The sequence below is a fragment of the Acinonyx jubatus genome, chromosome E2, assembly GCF_027475565.1.
Source record: "Acinonyx jubatus isolate Ajub_Pintada_27869175 chromosome E2, VMU_Ajub_asm_v1.0, whole genome shotgun sequence".
NCBI classification, from domain to species: domain Eukaryota; kingdom Metazoa; phylum Chordata; class Mammalia; order Carnivora; family Felidae; genus Acinonyx; species Acinonyx jubatus.
The window spans coordinates 15477313-15502188 of NC_069396.1; the positions used below are offsets into that span (position 1 = coordinate 15477313).

Here is a 24876-nt window from a genome sequence, read left to right on the forward strand (position 1 = left end):
TTGCTGGGAGCAGACACCAACCCAGGAATAGGCTCTGGTGCCTTTAAGCTACAGAGCAAACACCTGAGAGGGGGAGGCACAATTTGTAACCTGGCAGGAGGAGCCTAAAATATACACAAAAAAATAAAATCAAAGCAGCTGTAGGGGTTTTGGCCTCTGAGCAGCTGACCTGACCCCATTCTGTATATTCTTTTATTTCCCCATTGCAGGATTCCTGCACCTTGGGTCAGATTCGAACTCAATGTGACCCTGAGGAGAAGGCAGTCACCGAGCCCTGGAAAACTCTCCGCATGTAATGGGGGGGGGGAATGGGGGAGTATAAGTGCATCCACATTCAGACTTCCCCAGTGTAGACACCCACGCACTATGTACTTACACACACACATACACACACATACAGAGACACACACACACACACACACACACACACACACACACACACGCGCGCGCGCACATCTGTCAGGAATGCCAGGCCATGGGGCCAGCTCCAGCCCAGCTTTCTCAGTTAACACTAACCACAGCCTGAACTCTCCCTAAAGCCCCCCAAAATCTTCATATCTATAACTCTACCCATAAACACATGCATGCACAGGCGAACACTCCTCCAGAGACTTTATATGTTTAAAAAGTCCACAGATCTGAATTGCCTCCTCTCTGGACCTGAGCAGGGCAGTTTATTCAGAGAAATCAATAGGAAAGAGCATTTGCAAATATTTATATAAGCCCTGTGCGTTTCAGCATTAAGTAATTGAAAACTAAAACTCAGGGAGGGGGAAGGGAGGGATACACAGACAGAAGAAGGCTGCAGGCCTAGAGTGGGTTTTCCTGCCTACACCTCATCTCCCCAAACCACAATCCTTTCAAAACTGACTCCATGTACACTTTTTACGAAATTCTGTTCGTGCACCATTTGCTAGACTATTTCAAAATCATCTCCAAATATGGATTTACCTACCACCAAGCTTTCAAGCCTGACTATAAGAGTCTGTATTCTCTCTCTCTCTCTCTCTCAAATGCACACACAGCAATTCTTACTTTTGACACTGCTTCAATCTCTGGTGTATTACTCTCTACTGTATTCATATTCCTGAATTATTTGCACTAAAGATACCCAACATTATACGATGAGAAGAGGGCCCCCAAGGTGATAATTCAATGATCGAATACCCACCCCCTACTCCCCCCACCAATACTTTCCACTCCCCTCAACCTACAGGATACCTACACCTTGGGGGTTCAGTACCTGAAACCCACATATGTAAACAGATTTTCCCCTCAAAAATGTACAGCAAAATGAAGGAGTTTTTAAATGAGCCACTATCGACTGGACTTCCCCTATATTGTTCCGGAGGGCTGACACTAAATTCTGTTTGTACTGCCTCTAAACCTGCTCTAAGGAGCCAACCAAGGCAGTGGAGCACCCACGCTGCAGATATTGTAGAAATTTACAGTAAATGTAGGTACACGATTGCAGCACGCTGCCCTATTGATTATGCAGATTGTGATCAATCTTCTCCCCTCTCCGTTTCCCAAGCCTCTTTCTGAAGACCTCCAAATAAGTTGGTCTGTAACTAGCCATTCTCCCAAAGTAGGGAGAAAAAAGTAATTTTTTAAAAAAATAATAAATCTTCAAGTGTCCCCACTGAAAGGGCTTGGGTCTTTTTTCCTTTAATTCCAAAGTAAATTTATGCTCTGCAATTTGCATTATAGCTAAGCGATCACCGTATGTCATATTCTTCAAAGGTGCTTAACAAACCCCCTTTTAAAAGTCACTAGAACTGGAGGCCAGAAAAAGGCAATCAGCCTCCTTCTTCCATATAGTCCTTAGATCAAGTTTCAATAATTGAGACCAATAAAGATTGTCATATTTGCCTTACTTGGAAGCAACAAGGGGAAAAAGTTAAGAGTGGGTGATTTTTGAAAGCACTTGTAATCAAAGAATTTGCCACAGTCGAAGGAATTGCACAACATTCTGCAAAACTCAGATTTTGAGCAACAGATTAATTTGTAAAGTAAAATGTATTTTTTAATGTAATAGCTCCACAAGAAATCCACGAGTCCATACACAATTTAAATACACTGCATAAAATACACTCACATCTACTCTCCAAGAGATATGCAAAAAGACGTACACGAAAATACATTAATGGAAAAGAGTGAAGCAGGACTAGGGGTGAGAGCAAAGAATGGAACGTAAACAATCCCAGATTCGTGAGAAAAGAAAAGAAAAAAGAAAAGAAAAGAAAAGAAAAGAGAAAAAAAATAAAAAAGGAACACTCCGCTCTCTCAACTCAGCTGGTCAAAGAGAGGCCGGCCAGGCTAGATGTAGTCCTGGCCGGCGGCGCAGCCCCGAGTCCCCGGGAGCCCCTAGTGTCCAGGGCAGAGCCCCCTCTGGGCGCTCGCGGCGCTGCCAGTGGGGCAGGGCGGAGAGCGCGCAGGTACGGGGTCGGGCGGCCGCCTCGCCCCCTTGCCCCCTCTCCGACCCGGGGCTCCCGCCGGGCGGCCACATCCCCCGCAAGTCGAGCCCCGGCGAGGAAGGCGGCCGCCCGGCCGGCCAGCGGTGGCGGCGGCAGCAGCAGCCGCGGCGACTGCTCGGGGCCGGGTGCGCGCTCCGCGCGGTGGCTCAGCCCGGGGCCCCGGCGCCTCTCGGGGTGGGGCAAAGTTGGGGGCCGGGGGCGGCGGGGGCGGGGGCGCTCGGCACCGCGGACCCCCCCCCCCCCCGCCGGCCGCCGCCTTTGTCTCGGCGCCCGGACCCCGGCCGCCCTCCCGCCCTCGGCCCCGCGCCCCGGCCGGCCCTGCCCCGCGGCGCCTCCAAACTCGGCGCGCGGGCCTCGCCCCGGGCGCCTCCACCCTCCCGGGGGTCGCTGGCGGCCGGCGGCTGCGGCGCGGGGGCCGGGGAGGAGGGGGCGGCCCGGGCTCGGCGGCGGCGGCGGCGGCGGCGGCGGCGGGAGGAGGAGGAAGAAGAAGAGAAAGAGAAAGTTTGGCGCAGGGGGAAGGCGAGCGGGACGCAGCGAGCGAGCAGGGCGCGGGCGCGGGGAGCGCGGGCGGCGGCGGCCGGGCGCGGGAGCCGGGAGGGGGCAGGACGAGCCCCATGCAAAGCAGCCCGGGCGCCCCGAGGAGCCCCGCGTCCGGGCGGTGGCGGCGGGAGGAGGAGGAGGAGCAGGCGGCGGCGGCGGCGGCGGCGGCGGGAAAAAAAAAAAGAGGGAAAAGTTGCCACTTACGCGGTTGCTTCTCCGGCGGCGGCGGCTGCAGCGGCGCTGCTGGCGGCGGCGGCGGCGGCGGGAGCTGGCGGCGCTTTTAATCCCGAAAAGAGGCGCTCGGGCCGCGGAGCCCATCAAGGCAGCAGCGGCGGCTGGCGGGGGTCGGCGGCGGCGGAGGACGCGCTGCTGGCGGCGGCGGCGGCGGCGGCGGCGGAGCTGGAGCGCGCTCGGCGGAGCCCGGGGCGGGAGGCGGCCGCAGCCGGGGAGCCGGAGCCGCCGCCGCCGCTGCCGCCGAGCAGCATGGTTGGCGGGGAGTTTACAGCCCCCGGAGCGGGCAGGGGCCACGGAGGAGAAGCGGCGGCGGCGGCGGCAGCGGCTCTAGGCTGTAATTGGGATGCAAAGCAGGCGGTGGCGGCGGCGGCTGCGGCCGGGAGGAGGAGGAGGAGGAGGCGGCGGCGGCGGCGGCTGCAGCGGTCGGAGGGGACGCGCTGGAAGTGGGAGCTGATGAGTGAAAAGAAAAAAAAGTCTTTGGATCTTTATTCTGCTAATTAGTTTCCTGCAAAAAATGGCTGTGATTAATTCAGTGCGCATGTGCTTCATTACCCAGGCACGACGGGAAGGGCTAATTAGCCACCTTCTGGATCAATAAGATTCAGCAAAAAAGAAAAGGGGGAGGTGGAGGGAGGCAGAGGGGAGGAAGGGAGGAAAAAAAAAAAACCGGGGGAAAGTGATGAGCAGGGCAAGGAGAGCAGGAAGAGAGGATGGGAGAAGAGCCCAGGAAGAGGGAGAGAGGCACCAAAAGTTTATGCATGTATTAAAAACACATACACACACACGCACACACACACACACACACACACACACGACACACACGCACACACACACATACACCGAGAAGTGAAATGCAGAGAAGCAACAATAGGAACCTGGCTAAGATTTTTTTTAAGATTTTTTTCTTTCCTTTTTTTTTCATTCTTTTTTTTTGTTTCTTATTTTTTTTCCCTCTTCCCTTTCTTTTTCTTTCTTTCTTTTTTTTTGGCAAATGCAGCAGTGTTTAAATTAAATAGGAAGAGAGCATCTTCAAAGAGGAGGGGAGCGGGGGGGGGCGGTTAATAATGGAGTGGGACAGCTTAAAGCAAAGATTTAAGTGAAAGGCAGAGAAGCAGCAGAGACAAAATAGAGGCCACTTTAAATTGCAAATCTGAGATTTTTTTTAAAGGAGGAAAATTACCTCCCCCAAATCAGAAGACAAATAAAGAAAATATGGAGAAAACTTTAGCACGTACCATAGACTAGACAAAAATATATATATGATATGTTAATTTTGTCTTCTGAAATAAGATGCCATCAATCTTCTCTGGTTCTTTAGAAGAAGAAGGGAAGCAGGAGTGATGATTAGAAGGAATAGAAGGGGAAAAGTGAAACAGAACTGAAAGGGGGGTAACTTAAGGAAAGACAAGAAAAGGAAAAGTTGCACTTGGAAACAAGTCAACTTTCTACCTTTCTGGACCTAAGAGAAAAGTAAAATCAATTTTCTCGTGTAAAACCTGGAAAGCAGATGTTTTCAAAACACAGGAAGCTATTTTGCCATCAAAAGCAGGGATGTAATAAAGGCAGTGAAAAATAATTTCAGACTAAATTCGTAAGAAAGAAAGCCAATATATTTAAATAGCGAGGAAAGGTCTAGAGCGGAGAAAGGGGGGAAATTACATACCCCTTCCCTAATGCCAAAAAAAAAAAAAAAAAGTCTTACAGCTTCCTCCAAGAGTTTGGAGCAGAGTCTCGAAGCCAAAGGGCTTGAAATGAGAGGATGGATTTCAGATAAAGACTAGGAGCAGTACATCCCACCAGAGCCCAAAGGAGATCCCTGGAATCAAAGACAGCAGCCAGGGACCCTGCTACTGTACCGATTCCCAGTACATCAAAGCCATCACTTAGGCGGGTGTACGGTACCTCCAAAAAGGAAGCAAACAAACGCAGGAAGAACAAGAGTCTCAGTCTCTCTCCCACTCTCTCCCTCTCTCTCTCTCTTTCTCTACCCCCTCTTTCAAATCCTAGCCTAGCGTCACTGCTAATGCAATAGATTTTTTTTAATGACAAGTATGTATTTATGTAAGTTCTAAATATGAACTAGTACCACTGAAATTACAATGTCTGGAATAAAATAAAAGGCAATTTGCACTTTAAGTGATCTGCAAACAAATACAAAAACAACATTTATGTCTCTGAAGGCTTTAGAAGTGAACCCTGTAACATCAGGTAGACAGCGCGCACCAAAACTTATTTTTCTTAGAAAAAAGATTTTTTTCCCAGCCTCGCTGGATTATTTATTTTAGAAAGAATTTGGGAATTAATCGGGAAATCTATTTGATTAGAAAGGAATTCTTCATTTTGAGAGATTTTCCAATGCTCTTAAGAGCATGCAGGTTCTTAGTGAAGACTAGGGGGAGAAAACCGGTTTAGGATTTTGCAGGGTTACCTCATCTAATCCTTGTGAATTCACTCTGGGAATAATGCTGTTTTATTTAGAGAGAAAAAAAGAAAATACATTTAGAAAAATCGGGGGTTTCCTCTCTATGAGCCAAATCTGGATTGCCATTCAAACTTTTCCTGGCTGCTTTTCCATGCGGGACAGTTGATCAATAAAGCCAAGCCCAGCCTGCCTTGCTACAGGTTTCACCAGTCAGTGCTTGCAAAACCTTTGTCATTTTCTAAAAATAAAAAAGCTAAAAGTTATTGTAGAAGAAGGGGCTTTTTTTGTCCCCTGCACAATGTGTCTTTTGTGAGGTTAATGCCATTCTGGGCTCTCGATAGCCCTGGACAATGGGCACTCTCCAGGAGCCTGCAAAGACGGGCTTTTTTCTTTCTTGGTTTTTTTTTTTTAAGGGAAGGATGAAACATTCCTACAGTCCAAACACAACTTCTACTTTGATTAAATAAATATTTATCTTTATTGTAACCATTGTATATTTTTAACTTCAGTTTGTCCGGTTTCTGATTATGATTTTAAATTTTTCATTGGCAACAGTTAATCTTTTTTTTTTCCCTTTCAGTCCAAAGTGCAGGTCAGTGTAAAATGTAGCTGACTGAAAGAAGACTGGTAAATTCTGAATTTTTCCATAATATATCAGGTAAGGAAAATTGTTCAGACCTTCAGGAGTATATTTGTCTCTAATTTATCTGTCTTCACGAATCTTCATAATTGTTGGGGGTTTTTTTAAGATGCAGCAAATTTTAATTTCTCCTTGTAGATCTTGAAAACTCACTTAAATGCTATGTATTTATTTTCTTTTAAAAATGTAAATGATACAAGGAGCGAACTTGTAGCTTGTTACACAAAACAGCGCGGAGGAAGTCAGTATCTCCACTGGTATAGGCTATTTGGGGGAAATTCTGGATATAAATGTATTTCATGTTGCAATATAGGAAAATGTCAGCTTAATCTGGTAAATACTTATGCTAATTTTACTCAGTGAATTCGTTATAAGCAGGAGAGGTACCAAGCTTGTATGATTGAATAATGCTTAGGCGATAATCCAGCATCTGTATGGATTATTTTATGTACAAAATGAAAAAAGGGACCAAGAAATTCAGAATCTAAATCCTTCATTTAGCTGGCAAGAGGGCAGAAAATTTTAGACCAATCTGTTTTTAAGACATTTACAGTAGGGAGAGAAAGTAGAATGTAGGCTAAATATTGCATTGATGTGTGTATTTCTCTGCCTCTCGCTCAAATGAATGGATAGAAACACAAAGATATATGCATAAATGGGTACATAAATATACATTTGAATGACTTTAGATGTCTTTGCGTCTCTGTGTGTGCTGTGAATATATGTGCACACAAATATACAAGGTATACATCAATGCAGGTACTATACAGAGCTATGCTGTGTGTGCTCTCTCGCTAGGCATTTTTGTTTCCAGATCTGTTGGAAGCTACTTTTTTGCAAATATAACATAGAAGTGTTGGTTTAATGATGAAGATGTGAATGGTGAATTTGAGTAAGAGTTTGCTTCCCTGCAATTTTCAGAATCTGGGGTTACAATGTGAGCAGCTATTATTTGGTCCAAGGGTTAAAGATGCCGTGGGCCAGTCTTAAGGGGGAAGAGAGGTGAAGGGGATCTTAGGAGATCTCACTTCCAAAGAGCCTAGATTCTGGACCCTGGGTTTTCTTCTGCTGGGGGGTTGGGGGGACACAACAACAAAAACAAAAACAAAAAAAGGAAGAGGAAGAGAAGAAGAAAAAAAAAGCAAGCCCGTGAGGAGGCAGGGGGAGGTTGAAAGGACGCCTCTGCGCACAACTCTAGAGCTAGATCTAAGAGAGGGGTTGCAGGGTGAAGAATGTGCGGGTCCCTTTCTGAATGTGTATTGTTATTCTAAGTCTATTGTATGTATGTGTTACTGTCCTTTCATTTGCCACGACAACATATGGATTCCATAAATGCAGACATGCTGAAGTGCATCTGTCTGGGTAGTTAACACGATCCAAACATCCCTCTTCGTTCCGCTAACTCTGGCTCTTCCTCGGGTTCCCTGGCAGCGCTCCGGGCTGGCCGGCCCTTGCCCCAGGCTCGCAGCACCCTGTAGTCTCGCCCTTTTGTAGTCTCCTGGTGGGATCCAAGGTACCGCGCCCGTGGAGGCGGGCTGCTCCGGTTCCGGGGTCAGAGGCGCCGCTGCCGCCGGCCCCTGAGCGCCAGGGAACGAAAGGGTTAAGCTGCCCGAGCTCTGGGAAGGGGCAGCGTTCATCCCGGAGCGAGGTGCAGCCACCAGCAGCTGTGATTTAGGGGTCAAGTCCGAGATCACCTTTCTCCTGCCTCTGGAAATGGCAGAAGATGAGGTAGGGAGGGAGAAAGTGGAGACAGAGGCAGCCAGGCGCGGCACTTGGCGCTCCATCCATCCGTTCCCTCCCCGAACCTACCAGCCCACCTTGTGACCCCCAGACAAATCGAACAGTTCCCCTTTCTCCTAAGGGTGCGGGGTGAGGTTCTTCTGAGCATCCAGAATTGTTCCATCCCCAGCTCTATCCTAGGGCTCAGCCACTGTTATCCAAGCCTCAGAAAGTTTGCTCTTAATGCACCAGAGGGGGAGCAGATGGGTCTGGGCAAAAACTGCTCCCCGTTTGTGGAAAACAGGGGTGCCCTTGGCAGGGTGGGGGGAGTTGGGATGTTGGCGCCAGCCTCGCAGACTCGGGTCAGGCTCCTCATAGTCCCTCATCGTCCTGAGCGGATGTACACAGTGGTATCCATTACATGCAGCTTCTTGCTTTCTGCCCATATTCTCGGTCAAAAGCTTTCTTTCCCCCAACTTGGGCAGCCGGGAGAATACTTTTGTCAAAATATTTTTCAAGCCTGAAAGATAACCAACACCCAAATTCAGATTTGCTTGTGAGATGTTTCACTGGCAAAGAGCAAAGCGTCTGAAGTCCCCTTTTGTTTTGGCGCTGCACGGAAGCACCAGGTTGTGGGGCTCAGTGCCCAGGTGATGTCCTGGGGACCCTGGGGGCGTATATGTGGTGTCCACTAAAGGGGCTTCAACTGAGAAAGAGCTTCCCAAATGCACCCCACGAGGTTGGACTTTAGGACAACGACAGCTCTTTTGGAAAGTTACTCCAAGAAAAAGGAGTTTTTGGTGGGAAAAGAACTGGCTGGAAATGACAGAGGGAACGGAGAATTAGATCCCTGGGGGACGCGAGGCAGGTGGGGGGTGCTAGGAGTAGACAGGGAGCTGAGTGAGCAAGGAGGTCCACATACAAGGCATGTTGGGCACGGCTGCGTGGAGGCTCGGTGACGCGCGCCCCAGACGCTCCCTCCAGCTGTCAGAGCGAGGGCGAATCACCCCGATTTCCGCTTCTGCTTCCAGGGCCAAGAGTAGACCTGCTGGTCCAGTAGGCAGCTGAGGTCTGTCTTCCTAGCCCCTGCACCCCTAACCCCGCCACAGCCTCCAAACCACGGATATCAAACCAAATTGGCTGCTCGAATCTAGAGAGGTTTCATCCCTGGGGCAAGGGGGAGGGAACAAGACTTTTTTTTTTTTTTTTTTCTTTTGAACTCCCGATTCAAAAGAGACCACAACCTACTCTTGAGTGTCATCCCCAATACAAGGATTGTGGGTCTGTTTCATTCTTTCATTCTTCCTTCCCTATATCTCAGAAGTAAAACCTTTAAAGAATTAGCCCCAAACTTAGAGCGCTCAGGTCACTGAAAGAGTTCCAAGTGATGAAGCCTGCCCTTCATTTCTAATACATGGTGCACTGTGAAAATGCAGGGCAATTAGTTCCAAGGTTTGAGTCAGATTTCCAGTTTCCTCGGCTCCTTTGCAATGGAAATCTGAGATCCAACCTTGGGGCAGGAGTCGCCTCTGAGTTGGTGGCTCTCTTGGGTTCCACACAGCCTGTACTACTGGCAAACACTGGCTTCCCTTTTGGTGACCTGGTACCAGAAGTTTGCACTACATCCACAGCCTGGGGCAGGTGAAGAAGAGAACTAGGCTTATCTCTACACAACAAAGTGAACAACTTGAGGGCAAGAGCCCCCCAGTCGGGCTGTGTTCGCTTTGGGGATTTCCAAGGGCATAACTTGGGGGGAAAGATCGAGGTTTCTGACTTGCCAGCCAGAGGCAGAAAAAAAGGGATCCTGGAGAGGCACGGGCAGCGGGCTTGGGGGGTAGGGCTGACAGCGGGGGAAAATGAGACCGAGTGCCCATTTGCGTGGCGCCCATGAGGGCTGGCGTGGGGAGTCCGTGCCGTGGTAGCACGTGCATCGTTGACACGCAGACACGCAGGCGTGCGCTAATGGAGGGATGCGCGGCTGAGCAGTCCCCGATGCCTGCATTTCTTGCAGGCATGGCTTGTTTAATAGCCAGGGAATTGAGTGCCTTCCCCCCCCCCTTTTTTTTTTGCTGAGAAATGTAAAAAGGGACCTATACCGTGTGTGTATTCTGAAGAAACATGTGCATTTTTTTTTTCTTGAGAAATACCTAGCACCATAATATTTCTGATTTAAGGGGCGAGGGAAATCTTTGAAGTGAAGAAAATCAGTGGGGGACGAACTATCTTTTCCTGATTTTTTTTTTCTGTGCCTCTCCTCAAAGCCAGTAATGGGATTTAAAATCAGAGATTCCCAGTTCTCCTCCTCCCTCCCATTCCATTTCACTCTCTTCGCCCCAGAAAACATCTGCAGGAACAGACTGCACGTCTAAGGGGGATGGTTTAAAGAGAAACAAGGTTTGGGGCACGCATCAACTTTCCTTTTCTTTTTCAAATGAAGCTGAAAAAAATTCCAAGGACAATTTAAACACCAAACGACATCGAACAGATATTTTTCCAAAGCCAAATTTTTCCAATTCGTTTGTTTCCAATTCTTAGAAATAGAGAAAAAGGCAAACTCGATCTTCCTGCACGCGGATGACACGAAATTTGGGGCCAGCGCTTGGTGAGGGCCGGGGGGTGGAGGGCAGGGTGCAGCCCCACAGTCTTGGAGAAATCCAGTGGGTGCCAACCCCGGGGGTGCGCGGGCTGGGGCTCTGGCCAGCTGGGCTCCTCACAGATGTCCAGCGGGCCCAACCTGTGCCAGGACAGCACACAGGGCAGTGGTCCCCTGTGAGCATGGCCACCTCCCTGTTTAATTCCAGGGCTCAGCGGGCCAGCAGGAATATTCGATGCCAGTTTCCTCTGGTCCTGGCATGGGACACGCCCTTTTTACATCTAGTCTCCTGCCCCCTGGGCTCAGCATCATGGACACCAGGCGCTGTTCCCACCTCCCCAGGAACCATGACCTCAAGGATCGCGAGTTTCCTGAGACTCTGACCACAGCTCACTGAGCCAGGGCATATGTCCTTAATGTCTGGCACACCCAGCCCCATTTTGGGAAATCTATATTCTTCTGCCGTTTCGGGCTCCTGAGAGGAAGCCTGGGCTCCTCAGGCCCCTGGAGAGGCCAGCTGGGGAGCTTAAGCCAGCACAGGTACGTGCTTAGCAAGGCCCCTCACCCCTTCAACTGGCCCCCATGGAACAATTTGAGCATTCCATTACGCCCCTGCGGGGCACCCCCAGAAAAACCCGCAGGCCCGGGAAGAAGAAGGAAAGTCGAAGGTGCAGCTCAGGCCTGAGCTGAGCTGCCCAAGCCCAGTGCCTGCCTCCGGCTTTGGTCCTCCTCCCCACCCCTGGCAGCTGGTGGTTTGATTCCCTGTCCACTGCCCTCATTGGGCTTCCCAGCTTCTTTCAGGACACAGGTACCTGTGGGGCGCCAAAGTGGGCGAGCAGCAGCGACCACAGGGGGCAGTTGGGGGCCGCCTCCAGCTCAGGCCAGCCCAGGGAGAGGTGGGAATGGGGAGCCACCCCCTCCCCCTCCCCCCCCGACCTGGGGCCCTGCTCACCACTAAGGCTGACCAGACACTGGGCTAGCCAAGAAGGTGGGACTGGATGCTTAGAGTTAGCGAGGGCCTGGCTTGAGGAGCGCCGTGTCTGCGTGTTTAGTTCTGTAGACCTCCCTCCCTCTCTTTGGTCTGGGAGCGCTGCAGCAGGAAGAAGTGCTCCGAACAACACTGAACAACACTTCAGCCCCGACACTTGAATGCTAAAGGTTAAACTCACAGCCTTCAGGGAAGGGCTTCCTGCCAAGTGGAACAAATGCACTCTGCCACGGGCTCTCCCCCACCTCGCCCTCGCCCCTGCAGGTACAGCTGACGTCAGAGCCCCTCGCAAATTGTGCACTTCAGTGAGAGGTGCCCCGGGGCGCTGGTCTTCTCACCTCCACCCATCTCCAGGGAACCTCGCCTTCCTTCTCTCCCCCATCATTTTGCCTGTGGCTATTTGGACCTCACTTTGGTCTCGGGATCCCTGACTTATGGGTTCCAACTAGTTCCTACTGTGGAGTTGGAATGACCTCTATCTACATTGCAACAGGCATGCAAGGTTCACACATGTGGGCACTTTGGGAGAAACCACACTTGTCCCTCGTTCCTTTGTTCTGGGTACTTGGTGGCCCCTGCAACTTGGTGCACGCAAAACTAGAGCTAATACACTCAACTTAGTGGCCAGCATTGGAAGGGCGTACAGGGAGACCCTGACTGTAAGGAGGCAGGTAGAGGCGAGATTTTCAGACTGGGAAGCTTCCCCAGAAAGAACAGCCATGGTGGTCTCTATGGCAGGAACCCTTTCCCTTTCCCTCCTGACCCCATCCCCCCAATGATGGTGAGATTCAGTTCTGCACCCTTAACGAGGGCATTCCAGGAGGAGACCAGTGGTATCTTAAGGGGGACGACGGAGGTTAGCTCTTAGGAGCCTGGCAAATTCGCCCTTTTCTCTTCCTCCTTACCTTTGTTGAAACCCTACATTTGGTGAGCACCCACCATGTGTTAGTCCCTTGGCAGACACTTTACATGAATCTATTCAATACTCCCAGTAGCCTTGGGAAACTGGTATTATTAGTCCCATTTTATAGATGAGGGATATCAGATTCAGAGAGACTGAGAACATACAGCTATTTAAGTGGCTCAGCTTGAATTCGAACGCGGCACCATTTGGCTTTAAAGCTATTTCTATTACACCGTCTGCTTCTTGTCAAGGTCAGGAGAAGCAGGGGCTCAAGGAAAAATAAGAGGAGAGATGTAGTGCACATGGGCTGAGAAGGGGGAAAGAAAAATATTCCGGGAAAGGTTCTCTGGTTTAGATATGGATTCCGGGCTGGGAGACACATCACAGAAAGGCATGGAGGATGTTCTCTAAAGGCCACAGACAGAAATGACAATGAAAAAAGATGAACAAGCCCCCACCCCAGGGTGACAGCAACATAATTATCACCCCGAAACAATTGCCAGTGTACCCCTGCGATGGCGGGCCTGCAATGGGCCATATCAGGGCAAGATGGCACCAGGCCTTTTTTTTGTTGTTTTTCTTTGTCAATTTTCTTACTGTGTCTGAAGCTCAGACAAGTTCCTAACTTCTGTGAGTCAGCAGGCTAACAGGAAGGGATGATCAGATGACCAATTACTCAGGAATAAATGTGAGGAAATTCAGAAAGCTGGGGAAGAAGAGAGGGGAGTGACATCCAGATGGCAGGCCTGCGGAGGGGCTCCTGGTCACGCTGGGGCTTGCTCCTGGAGCTCTCAGGTTCCGACTGCCTGTGTGGCATGAATTGCAGCAGCAGGCCCGCAGCCCCCTCAGAACAAAAATGCCCGGTGTGCGGTACTGAGGTTTGGCTATGGGAGAGTCTTCAGCCAACTCTGGCCACGGCATGTGCGACCAGGTACCGAAGTCCTCCTTCCGGGGCTTCTGCAGCGAGGGGATGGGGCAGTTAGGTCAGTGGCATTGGCTGACATCTCTTTGCTGCAGTTAGCTGTCTCGTCTTGGGCTGAAGCAGAGTGGGTAACTGGGCAGGACTGGCCAGGCCCACACCGAGGGGCTGCCGAAGCCTTGTTAAGGAAGTGCTCCTGACCAGGCAATCCAATTACATAATGCCACAAAAATAACTCTGGGCTGGGATCTTGTCAGAGTGACGTATTTTGTTAGCAGAGAGGGGTATCAAATATCTATCTTTCAATCCAAGGGCTGAAAGTACACTTGTGGTGCTGATGGGCTTCTCCTCCTCCCAGGGCCCAAGGAAGGTTGGGGGCGGGGAGGGACAGGAGGCAAGGATGCCCAGTCCCCTCCCCCTCCTCTTTTTTCCCCAGGTGCAACAAAAGCCAACTCTTCAGTTTCCACTGTATTCTGCCAGCTCCCAAGTCCATGTACAGAGTCACATCCACTCAAATTTGTCTTGCAGTCATCTCTGCTATAAACGGCTCAGGGACAGTTAAGAGAAAGAAATGAAGGTGGGGGAACCGTGGAAGAAAGATGATAGGGAATGAAAGGGGTTTTCTGCTCTGTTTGTTGGTGGAACAGGATGGACATGAGTTATCTTACTATAACTAGACTGGGCCTCCCACTACAGTTGACCAACTAGTCCCACTTTGCCCAAGACTGTTCCAGATTTACAACTGCATCCCAGGAATCCCCTCAGCTCTAGAAACTGGGATAGTTCGTCACTCTCCTCACAGGTTTGGCCAAATTTCCACAAGGATGTAGAAAATTATGACCAAAATGAGGTAGTTCATTTCAATTCCGAATCATTCAAAGAACAACCTAAAGAAGCTATTTCATCAGAGAGGCAAAGGCCCCATTTCCAGGAAATTTGAAGAAAGAGCCTCTCACCATTTTGGACTCTAGAGCTTTCCAGGTGGAAAAATCACCTGTTCCATCTACTCTGCTTTTCAGATAAAGTTTCCAGACATGCTTCCACCATTCTACAATGTCCTGAACTCCTGCCATGGTTTGGATGGGGATTGGTTTTATATCCCTTTGAAAAAACTGCTTGAGTCACAGTGAGGACTTTTTGTCACCTCATCACTTTCCTGGGTCTCCATTCCTCCCTGTGGTACCAGGGTCACATTCGGAGCTGTATCCTAAGAGAATATATTCACCTAGGGCCTGTTAGCATTTCCTTTTTCCTAATATGGATCATCACAGCATCCGACCCTTTTATTGTAAACTGCGGCCTTCCAAGCCATCCTGGATCTAGACCCATCTGACCCCCACCCCCTTGGAAGGAGACAAATGAGGATAAGCAATCCCCTGCCCAAGACACTCTCACAGCATCTGAGCTTAGACGTGCACACATCCCCACCTCCATTCTCTTTTGAAATCAAAGCGTCTCAAAAGTCCTAGAGCTAATTATAAAAGCAAATAGCTTTCCCTCCCTGAGTCATAGTCCTTGGCTCATAAGAAGGCAATTCCACTCGGAGACCACCTTGTCGCAAACACGAAAACCAGCTCTGTCAGGCCGCAGCAGAGAGGAAAGGGTGAAGCGCCAGCGCCTCCACCCTCCCCCAGCAGGCTCTGCCTTTATGGAGTCTATTTCCAGTCTGTTTACCTGGCAAGGCCCACGTGACCAATCCAGAAGGAAATGCTGACATCACTGTCTCTCTCTCACACATGTGCGCCTCCCTCCCTCCCGCCGGCCGTGCCTGCGTTCCGGCGTCCAGCCTCTGCGCCTCGCGCGGCGCCCGGCCCCTCCCCCCGCACTCGCGCCTTCTCCCACTTATTTCTCTGTCTTTCTCTGTCACACTTTCCTTTGTTTTCTTTCTCCTTGTAGGCCGCCTCTTGGACCGTCTCGGGCGCGCACGCACACGCGCGCACACACACGCAGACTTCTGGGAACCCTTTTTCCTTCTCTTCGACAAGCCTTTTTCTTCCTCTTTCAATCTCTTTCACGTCCGTGGCCACTGAATCTTCGCTGTTTTAAAAACAAACTTCCTCTTTCTGTGTAGATTAGAGATTTATTAAAAAAAAAAACAAAACAAAAGAAAACAAAGCAAACACCTCTGGAAGGCCTGGAAAACCTTCCAGGCCAAGGGTGGGGGGAGGGCAGAGCAAGGCCGCTCCGTTCAGCCACTCAATTTCCTGCTCCAGTGGACTTGGAGATTTAGGTGTTGGGGGTTTGGTCAAACATGCCTTCTTTATTTATTTGTTTGCAGCCTTCGTTCTTCCAGCTTCCCTCCCACGCTTCCTCACTGCTGCAGGATGGGGTGCCTTCCCTTCCCCACGGCCGGCCCACAGGGTCCCAGCGGCTCTTGGCCTTGCGGGGCCACCGAGCACACGCACCTCGCTGCCGCTGCCGCTACTCCTTCTGTCTGGGGCTGAGGGGGCTTCTTGGCGTCTTCCCAACCTGGAGAGCTGGGAAGACCATGGAGGCAGAGAGGAGGGGGCAGTGGTCAGCGCAGGTGCCTGCTGCCTGTTCGGAGGGCTATTTATAGGAGGAACCAAGTGGCAGGGCTCTGGGGTCCGGCTGCTCCCGGACAGCTTGCTTGGTGCACGCGGGCTCAGAGCCAAAGCATGCAGTTTAGAGGAAATGTTTAATAAAGACACGGGAGTCCCAAACTGTTTATTTATCCTAATGGAAAGGTGGAGATACGATGTCCCTGGAAACTGCCTCAGAGGTGGCCTGCAAGGTTGTGAGGCCAGAGGGTAAAACAACGGGTGCCTTCAAAGGGAACTGACTGGCCCGGGAAAAGGGGCAGAAAGCAGGCTTTCAGAGCTCTTTTGCTCCCATCTCCCACCCAGGCCGTCATCTCCTGGGCTCCTACACCTTTTAGTTTGGGGTAGGGCAGGGAGGCAGAGGGAGGCATGTGAAGTCATGCAAGAGTGAGGTCATTAATATACACAATGGAACATTATTCAGCCATAAAAAAGAATGAAATCTTGCCATTTGCAACAACATGGCTGGAGCTAGAGAGTATAACATGAGATGAGTCAGTCAGAAAAAGACAAATACCGTATGATTTCACTCATATGTGGAACTGAAGAAACCAAACAAACAAGTAAGGGGGGAGTATGAGAGAGAGAGAGAGTGAGAGATCAATAAACACTCTTAACTATAGAGAACAAACTGGTGGTTACCAGAGGGTGGGGGAATTGGGGGATGGGTGAAATAGGTGATGGGGATTAAGGAGTGCACTTGTGATGAATACAAGGTAATGTATGGAAGTGTTGAATCACTATATTGCATACTTGAAGCCGGTATAACCCTGTACGTTAACTGGAATTAAAATAAAAACATTTTTAAAAAGAGTGAGACCAGTAAGTAATCATTACTTACATGTGAACTCATAGTCCCCAACACTCATAAAGGTAGAACTCTACGAGGAGGACATGTGTGTTTTTTCCCTTAATTATGAGACAGACAGAAAGCACAAGTGAGGGAGGAGCAGAGAAAGAGGGAGAAAGAGAGAGAAAGAGAATCCTAAGTAGGTTCCATGCTGTCAGCTCAGAGCCTGATACGGGGTTTGATCTCACAAACCCTGAGATCATGACCTGAGCTGAAATCAAGAGCCAGATGCTTAACCAACTGAGCCACTCAGGTGTCCCATGACAAGAGTGTTTTAATGGGCATATTTACCATTGGGTTATGTTGAAAATCAGGAATATAGCATCCTGTTGGAAGACCCTAGTAAAATCTAAGAATAGGACCTTCAACATTAAAATAGTAGTTCTTCAATGTTCACATGCATTCCTACTTCTTGAAAAACATTTCCAGTGCACATTTAAATGGCCCTGGCAGCCAGGGAGGAGAGAATTCAGATATTATGAAGTCACCTTATAGAGAGACCTTTTCATAGGTCAATGTACACAGCCAGCCAGGGGTGGGGGTGGGGGGCTTTTGCGAAGCTCCAGTCACAGACATGTCTCTTCAGGCATGTCAAGATCTAAATCCTCTTTAGACATGCTGGGAATCGAGAACTTTCTCCTGGCTTTAAATATTTTGTGCAAGTTCTAATTTTAAACTTCCAAATGTTATAGGCCAAGGACTCGCTGTTTTGAGTTGTCAATTAGGTAGATAGTTCTGTTGGTCAATTAAATGATTTTTGTGGTTTTAGAACCCAAATAAAGTGGTAAGGAGAGTCTCAATGTCATTCTTACCATCTCCATGAATATTTATGGGGCCCTGGCCGAAGTAAAAGCACAAAAGAATAGGGTGGAACACAGGTTCCAAACCCCCAGCTGTGGGTTTGAGATGCCTCTGTTAAGAATTCTACACTATCCAGTTATTATCATTGCTTGTCAAACTAAAGCCAGGATGAGATACAGGGTGGTGGGAATCGTGCAAACAAACAAAAAAACAAGACAAAAAAGAAAACAAAACATACGCGCTCGCGGGCGCACACACACAAAACCATAGAAGGAGTTGAGGTCCTTTGATATGCTGCCTTTCAACCTTGGAGGGATCTGGGAAAGGGTGTGCAGGAAGTTCTTCCCCCCCCCCCCCCCCCCCCCCCCCCCCCCCCCCCCCGTCCCTGAGTCTAGCTCAGGCTCACCTCCTCCTGAGGAGGCCCAATGCTGGAAGTGACCTCACCTAGCTTCTCATATTCAGCTCTCTGGGGAGGTTTCTTGGATTAGTTAGCAGACACCAAAATAATGTTTGATAAGATCCATTTGTTTCGCTATTCAATACCTGTGATGATGTGGAAACACACATGCATTTATGAATATATTTGGATTCATGTTATGTGTTACCCCACCTGCTTCCCCAAGGATAGGCTCCATATGGAGTATACTCTGTACACATCTCCATAAATGCCCACAGTGCTAATTGCTACTCAGTGATGTGCCCGTGGTGAAGAGGAGGATAATGATAATGTTGATGATGAGGAGGATGACAATGATGATGACACTAAATTGCTAATAATGATTCCAGGATGAAAACAGTTGTGGGTATAGAGATATGCTCCACAAACTCAGAATGAATGAATACAGTTAGGACTTTCACTGAGTGTTTTTCCGAGATCTGGTTCTTTCTTTTTTCTTCCTTCCTTCCTTTCTTTCTTTTTCTTTCTTTCTTTCTTTCTTTCTTTCTTTCTTTCTTTCTTTCTTTCTTTCTTTCTTTCTTTCTTTCTTTCTTTCTTTGTGTTTACTCCATGATTATTTATTAAAGGAAGTAATCTCAACTGCTGAGCCTGTGGGCTGGGCCAAAGTGGCGTAACAATAACACAAGGTGGATTGACAATCACTTTTCATCATCAGTGTACTTTTAAAAATCTGATTGAGATACCTAACACTTATCTCTTTCATGGCAAATGACCACAGAAAACAAAAGTTTTTTGCTGGTACTTAGAGAACAGAACCACTCTCCTAATCTGCTCTGGGAGGGATGTCAGAGAGATGACACTGGTAGCACAGGAAAGACACGCCTTACAGCCAAGCATGACGGACCACAAGCCAGAGATGGACACACCTTGCAGTGATACACAATATACAAATCAACCCACAGTTTTTAAAACACGTAGGAAAGTAGGGGTGCCTTGATGGCTCAGTCGGTTAAGCATCTGACTCTTGATTTTGGCTCAGGTCATGATCTCACAGGTCCATGGGACTGAGCCCCAAGACTGGCTCTGCACTGACATCGTGGAGCCTGCTGGGGATTCTCCTCGCTCTCTGCCCTGTACCCCACTTGCACATGTCCTCTTTCTCTCAAAATAAATAAATATGTTTAAAAATTTGGCGGGGGGCTTCTGGGTGGTGCAGTTGGTTAAGCATCTGACTTCCGCTCAGGTCATGATCTCACAGTTTGTAGGTTCAAGCCCTTGTCCGGCTCTGTGCTGACAGCTAAGAGCCTGGAGCCTGATTCAGATTCTGTGTCTCCCTCTCTCTCTGCCCCCCCTACACTTGCACTCTGTCTCTCCTTCAAAAATAAAAGTACAATGTTAAAAAAAATGTTTTTAACATGTAGGAAATTAAATAAAAAAGAACTGTGTAACTACCTAGAGGAATCAAAGTCTTTTCTTAAAACTTAGAATGTGTAAAGATCTTCAAAGACTTGGATTCTGGTCCCAGCTCTGCCACCAAGAGCCCGATGGCTTCCAGTAAGTCATTTAATGCTGGACTGTGCTTTCTCCTTGTAAAATGGAGAATGGAGATAACAATACACACCCTACATGGTTGGTGGCAGATCAAGTGAGATGGTTAATATAAAGTGTCTTTCATGATGCCGGGCACCTGGCAGGTGTTTAATACGTGGCAGACTGGTGAATATTATCCTGCCACTGCTCACCTGTCCGCACAGGTGAGGTTGGAGCGTGAAGAACAAGCTATTATGAAAAAGGCTATACAAACTAGATAGCCTTGCACAAATCCAACACATTCTTTCTAGGTATTACGGGATCTGGGCTCACTCCATTGGTGCAGGTATTCCCCGCTTCTCAAAAGTTCACATTACTCCACATCACTTTCACAAAAGCCTACATTACTACCTATTTTTATGAATGGAAAGAAATCTGAAGACAAGTTTGTTTTACAAAAAAAAAAGGGCAAAAAGTGAAAATAGCATTCAGCATTTGCTTTGCAGTGAGCCATTACAGAGACCACGCACACCCCAAGCAGTCACCAAGCCCCTTCCAGAACCACACCCGGCATTTCAGCACCAGCTGCCAGAGATTTGAACTGTGTCTGTGAGCATTTGTGCTTTATCTCAATTTATTTTGGGCGTCCGTTAGCATGATGTGTCCTAAGGTAACAGAAAAGCCTAAGAGAGGTTATTTGGGGGTCTGGAAACATTCAAAGATGTTTCCATATAAATTAATGGTAATTGCTGCTTCGCTTTATGCCATTTTGGCTTATGAAAGTTTCCGTAGGACCGTTCTACTTTCACTTAGCGGGGAAAACCAATACTGGGAAATGGGGCAGAGATAAAGATATATTATCAAGGACAAATTTTCTCCATATCCAGGTATCTGATATATCTAATTTGGGGCATATGGTTACTGAAATGAGGAATGCAAGAAACCACCAGATTTCCTCAGGGAGGGTTTTGTGAAGATTAATAGTTAAAAATGACACAAGTTATCAAGGTGCGTGGGCTCCCTGCAGCACAGGAGATATGTAAATCCAAGGAATAATCATCAACATAATACTACCACCATTTCTAGAAACAGATTCTTTCCGAGGCCAGAACAGAATTTCCAGAAGTATCTTTCCCTTTTGGAATTACAGAGTATGACAGATTTATTTCCACACATCTCACTTGCTTTCAGAGTTATTGTTTCCTCTTATTTTTTTCCCTCTTCTTTGGTGATAGAGAGGCCTGAGAACCGATTCTGTCAGGAAGTTCTCGGGGAATTTTCAGGAGGATGTACAAGCAGGGTATATGAATGACTGTGAGCAAGCGTCTATTTCATTTTATAAAAACATGTATTCGTAACCCATCTTCTGAGCATATCTAAATAATCAAAACCATGAATGACAAACATATCAGATATACATTTTTCAGAGCATAAAGGATCCTTTTGGGGTAAGTTACTAACATTTCTATTTCTTCCTCTTAAAGCAGATCAGGTAACTTTTCCCCTGTTACAAAAAGGATGTGCTATTAAAGCCAGACCCCAAGATAGGAACTCAATTGCCCCCTAGACAGCTAATGCCAATGCCCCAATTTTTTGAATTTATCGACCGAAATGTTGGATGGAGCAGGTTCAAGCATCTTGCTAAATAAAATATAGATTACATTTATCATTTCCCCTCAATCTACTAAAATCTTGTTACTTTTTCATGGAAGGAAATGAATCAGTCTGACAGGACTGCTCTGTCAAGTGATATAAGTTCCCAACACTGTATTCACTGCAGATTATTCTAGAAGTGATTTGGCAATCATTTTTTCCAGGTAAAGTTCCAGATTAGGACATTACGAACTTCCTCTTTGCTTTTTAAAAATAGAGGCATTAATCTTGCTTCTTTTCAGTCTTTCCAAGTTCTTAAAAATGAAGTTACTCTCCCATGATTTTAGCCAACAATAACAGATTTCCTTACAAAAACTTGGCCCTGCAAAAAGTCTACTTAAAGGAGAGGTGTTTCTACAAGTAGTTAAGGAATATTTAAAAGTTGATCATGGGAAAACAATGAGGAAGCAAACAGTCAAAGCTTAGACCTCTGCTTCGACAGGCCTGTTTCCAGATCTCTCCCATGGATGCAGATATGATCTGAATGGATTTCTGAATTCAATGGGTCCAAGGCCAAAGACAGGTATGGTAAACTTTTAGATCGTGTCTATCTTGTATGTCTCTACAAGTTAAAGCCATTATTTTCCAGAAATCCATTTACAATCTGCTAGGAAGTAAATGGGAAAAATGGGAGAAAGTACGTAAAAAACTTCATAGTTTTACACCTTTTCACATAAGTTATAGTGGCCATGCGGTCTTCACACTTCCTAAAATCTCAGAGTTTCATAAAAACTCAACACTTCTAGAACACACACTGCATGTACACAACCTTAAGTCAGCAGAGCTCCAACTCTGTGAAGACCAAGATGGGAGCACAAAGCACAATGAAATGAAATTCAGATATCTTGGGTACTTCTGGGTATCTCCAGGTTTGGGGGTTTCTAAGTTTAATGGAGATAGATGCTTGTTTAAACTCTGAAGTGGCCTCTTGACAAATACAGCTTGGTATTGACCAATCTTTGTGAGCCTGAAATTCAAGTTCCTTTGTCCTTCTGGGGTACCCTATGCTGATTCCCGGTCCAAGAGCTTCCTGCTCTTCACTGTAGCCTCCAGACTGCTCAACATGGCTGGGGGCGTAAGGACCTAGAGTGGACTGTACTCTGTACAACATTCTACAGTGCAACAGCCAGCCACGAATGCTTGCTGACCACTGAACAAATTCCCTGAAGCTGTTGCTCCACACCTTTTCCACATTCATCAAGCCCCCGCCAATGGCACCCTTTCTTAACTCTGGGTAACAGATTTCAAACCCTTGTTTCTTGAAACCATGATTGGAATGAATTTCATCAACTTGCACATTATGCTACCTTACAGTGCCTTGCTCTGCACCTTCTTCTCCACCACAAAATGCTTTGGGATCCTTACCCATTACCTCCTTTCTCTTGTTCTGCCTTGTTTCTACTGCAAATCTTTCCTGGGCTCTAGAGTCTGACCTTCACAGGTCCCTCCACTCTGCTACTTTTTAAAATTTTTAATGTTTATTTTATTTTTGGGAGAGAGAGAGAGGGAGCACAAGTGCGGGAGGGACAGAGAGAGAGAGAGAGAGAGAGAGAGAGAGAGAGAGAGAGAGAATGTGAAGTAGGCTCTGTGCTGTCAGCACAGAACGCCACCCGGGGCTCAGGCTCACCAACCACAAGATCATGACCTGAGCCAATGTTGGACGCTTAACCGACTGAGCTACCCAGGCACCCCACTCCCCTACTCTTTATTTATCTCTCCCTACTCCTGTCACCATGGCATGCCTGCCCCCACCACTCTCCTATCTTTGTTTAATCAATCCATTTATATTTGAAAACCTACACATGCTCTATTCTCTCCTACTAAAGAAAATAATAAAACAAACCAAACTTCCCCTGATTCTACCACAGATTCAACCCTCCTATTCACTACTTAACTTCTTTTTTTTAAATTTTTTAATGTTTATTCATTTTTGAGAGACAGAGAGAGACACAGCATGAGTGGGGAAGGGGCAGAGAGAGGGAGACACAGAATCCGAAGCAGGCTCCAGGCTCTGAGCCATCAGCACAGAGCCGGACGTGGGGCTCAAACTCACAAAATGCAAGATCATGACCTGAGCCAGTAGGTCACTCAACCGACTGAGCCACCCAGGCGCCCCTCAACTTCTTAAAAGAATCATTGAATCACATTCCGTGGTCCATGATTGAACACCCCCAGCCTTGTGGACAGCAATGGAGAAGGATGGCCATTATTTTGAGCATAAAGTGATTTTCCTGTAGCTCTTGCCTACTGGTCCTTGTGTCACCTTGTGAGGCACTTGCTGACACAGAGCATGTTTAATTCCCTGACACAGACAACCTTTCTCCTGTCCTGTCCTGTCCTCTTCTCTGTGACCTTTCTGAGCTAGGCACTGCCAGTTCCTGCAGCTGCTCTTTACAAGACCTGATTCTGAGTTCTTTCACCTCCTTGTTTTCAGTTTGACTCTCTTCTTAAAGGGTCATGTCCCAAGATTAAATGTAAACTATCTACATCTGCTCCTCCACCTAGTACAGGAGAACAAGGTCATCACCTCCTTTGTTCTCCTAATTACACTTTGCTCAATACAATGGTTGAATCCTCCTGCTATCAACTTAAAGCTCTAAGATAGTGGCTCACAGAGTGTGGCCCACTGAAGCTTCTATTTCAGAATGACCCAGGATCCTTGATAAATGCAGATTCTTGGGTACCACCTCAAACTTGTTGAATCTGGTAATCTGGGGGTGACATCTGGGAATCCACATTTCACTTTATTTTTATTATTTTTTTGGAATCCACATTTTAAACAACAATGCCAGATGATTCTTAATGTACCCCAAATCTGAGGTAGGGGGGAATGCTTCCTCAACATCTGTTGCCAAGCTTGCACCTGGCCCCCATATTTGTGCAGATGGATTTTTGGATCCAAGACAAAACTTTCCATTTTCTTGCATTATATTTTGTCTTGTTAGATTTGGTTCATTGCCTTGGCCTATCAAAATCTGTTGAAATATTTATTCTGCAACGTATGACCTCATGACAATCACACACGGATTAAGATGAAAAACCTTAATATCGCAGCACTCAGAATCTCCCTCTACAGTGACACCAACAATGGTCAACTGGTTACTAAGAAACTCCTACTTCACCTTATTCCCCATAAGATAAATGGACAAATTGTCATTTACCATGTTGCCAAATGCCTGGGTAAAGCCCAACTGTTCTTTGTCTCCCATATTTTCCTGATCCACTGTCATGTCGAAGAAGAAAGTGAAGTATTCTCAAGGGCCATTTACACATGCCTTCTAGAATCTGGGGCCAGACAATAGAGTGTAGTGTGCAGAAGCCACCTTTGTCTGTGACCTTGTTCTGAATGCCTATGGCACTTAGGCATTATATTACAAATGTTCTTGTCCACATTTTGACTCTACTGCTAGAAAAAGAGCACTTGAACTCTGAAGTTGTGTCTTATGTGTCTCTAAATATCTCATGGTAACTAGCACAATGTCCTACTTTGAAAACTTTTCTTTGAATGAATGAATGAATTTTACATTTCATTCCCACTAACTTACTTTACCTCTTTGTACAAGATGAAAGCAGACTCTGCCGTGAATACTAGGAGACTAGGCTTCTTAGGCACGAAGGAAGTGGTATGCCTGGACAGATCTCCACAGGCCC

At 47.5% G+C, this 24876-nt stretch overlaps 1 protein-coding gene across 3 annotated transcripts in view; it reads right to left on the minus strand.

Annotated features, from left to right (window-relative positions):
* The window catches only part of ZFHX3 (zinc finger homeobox 3), a 276618-nt gene that overhangs the window by 245731 nt on the left and 6011 nt on the right, over positions 1-24876 (minus strand). For 2 of the 3 annotated variants that reach the window (XM_053210050.1, XM_053210047.1), the window contains exon 1: positions 3222-3479. The exons of the other annotated variant lie outside the window; for it this stretch is intronic. The gene's annotated coding sequence lies outside the window, so the exon portion shown is untranslated. Of the gene's footprint in view, positions 1-3221; positions 3480-24876 lie in introns of those variants that run through there. 3 annotated transcript variants of the gene reach the window in all.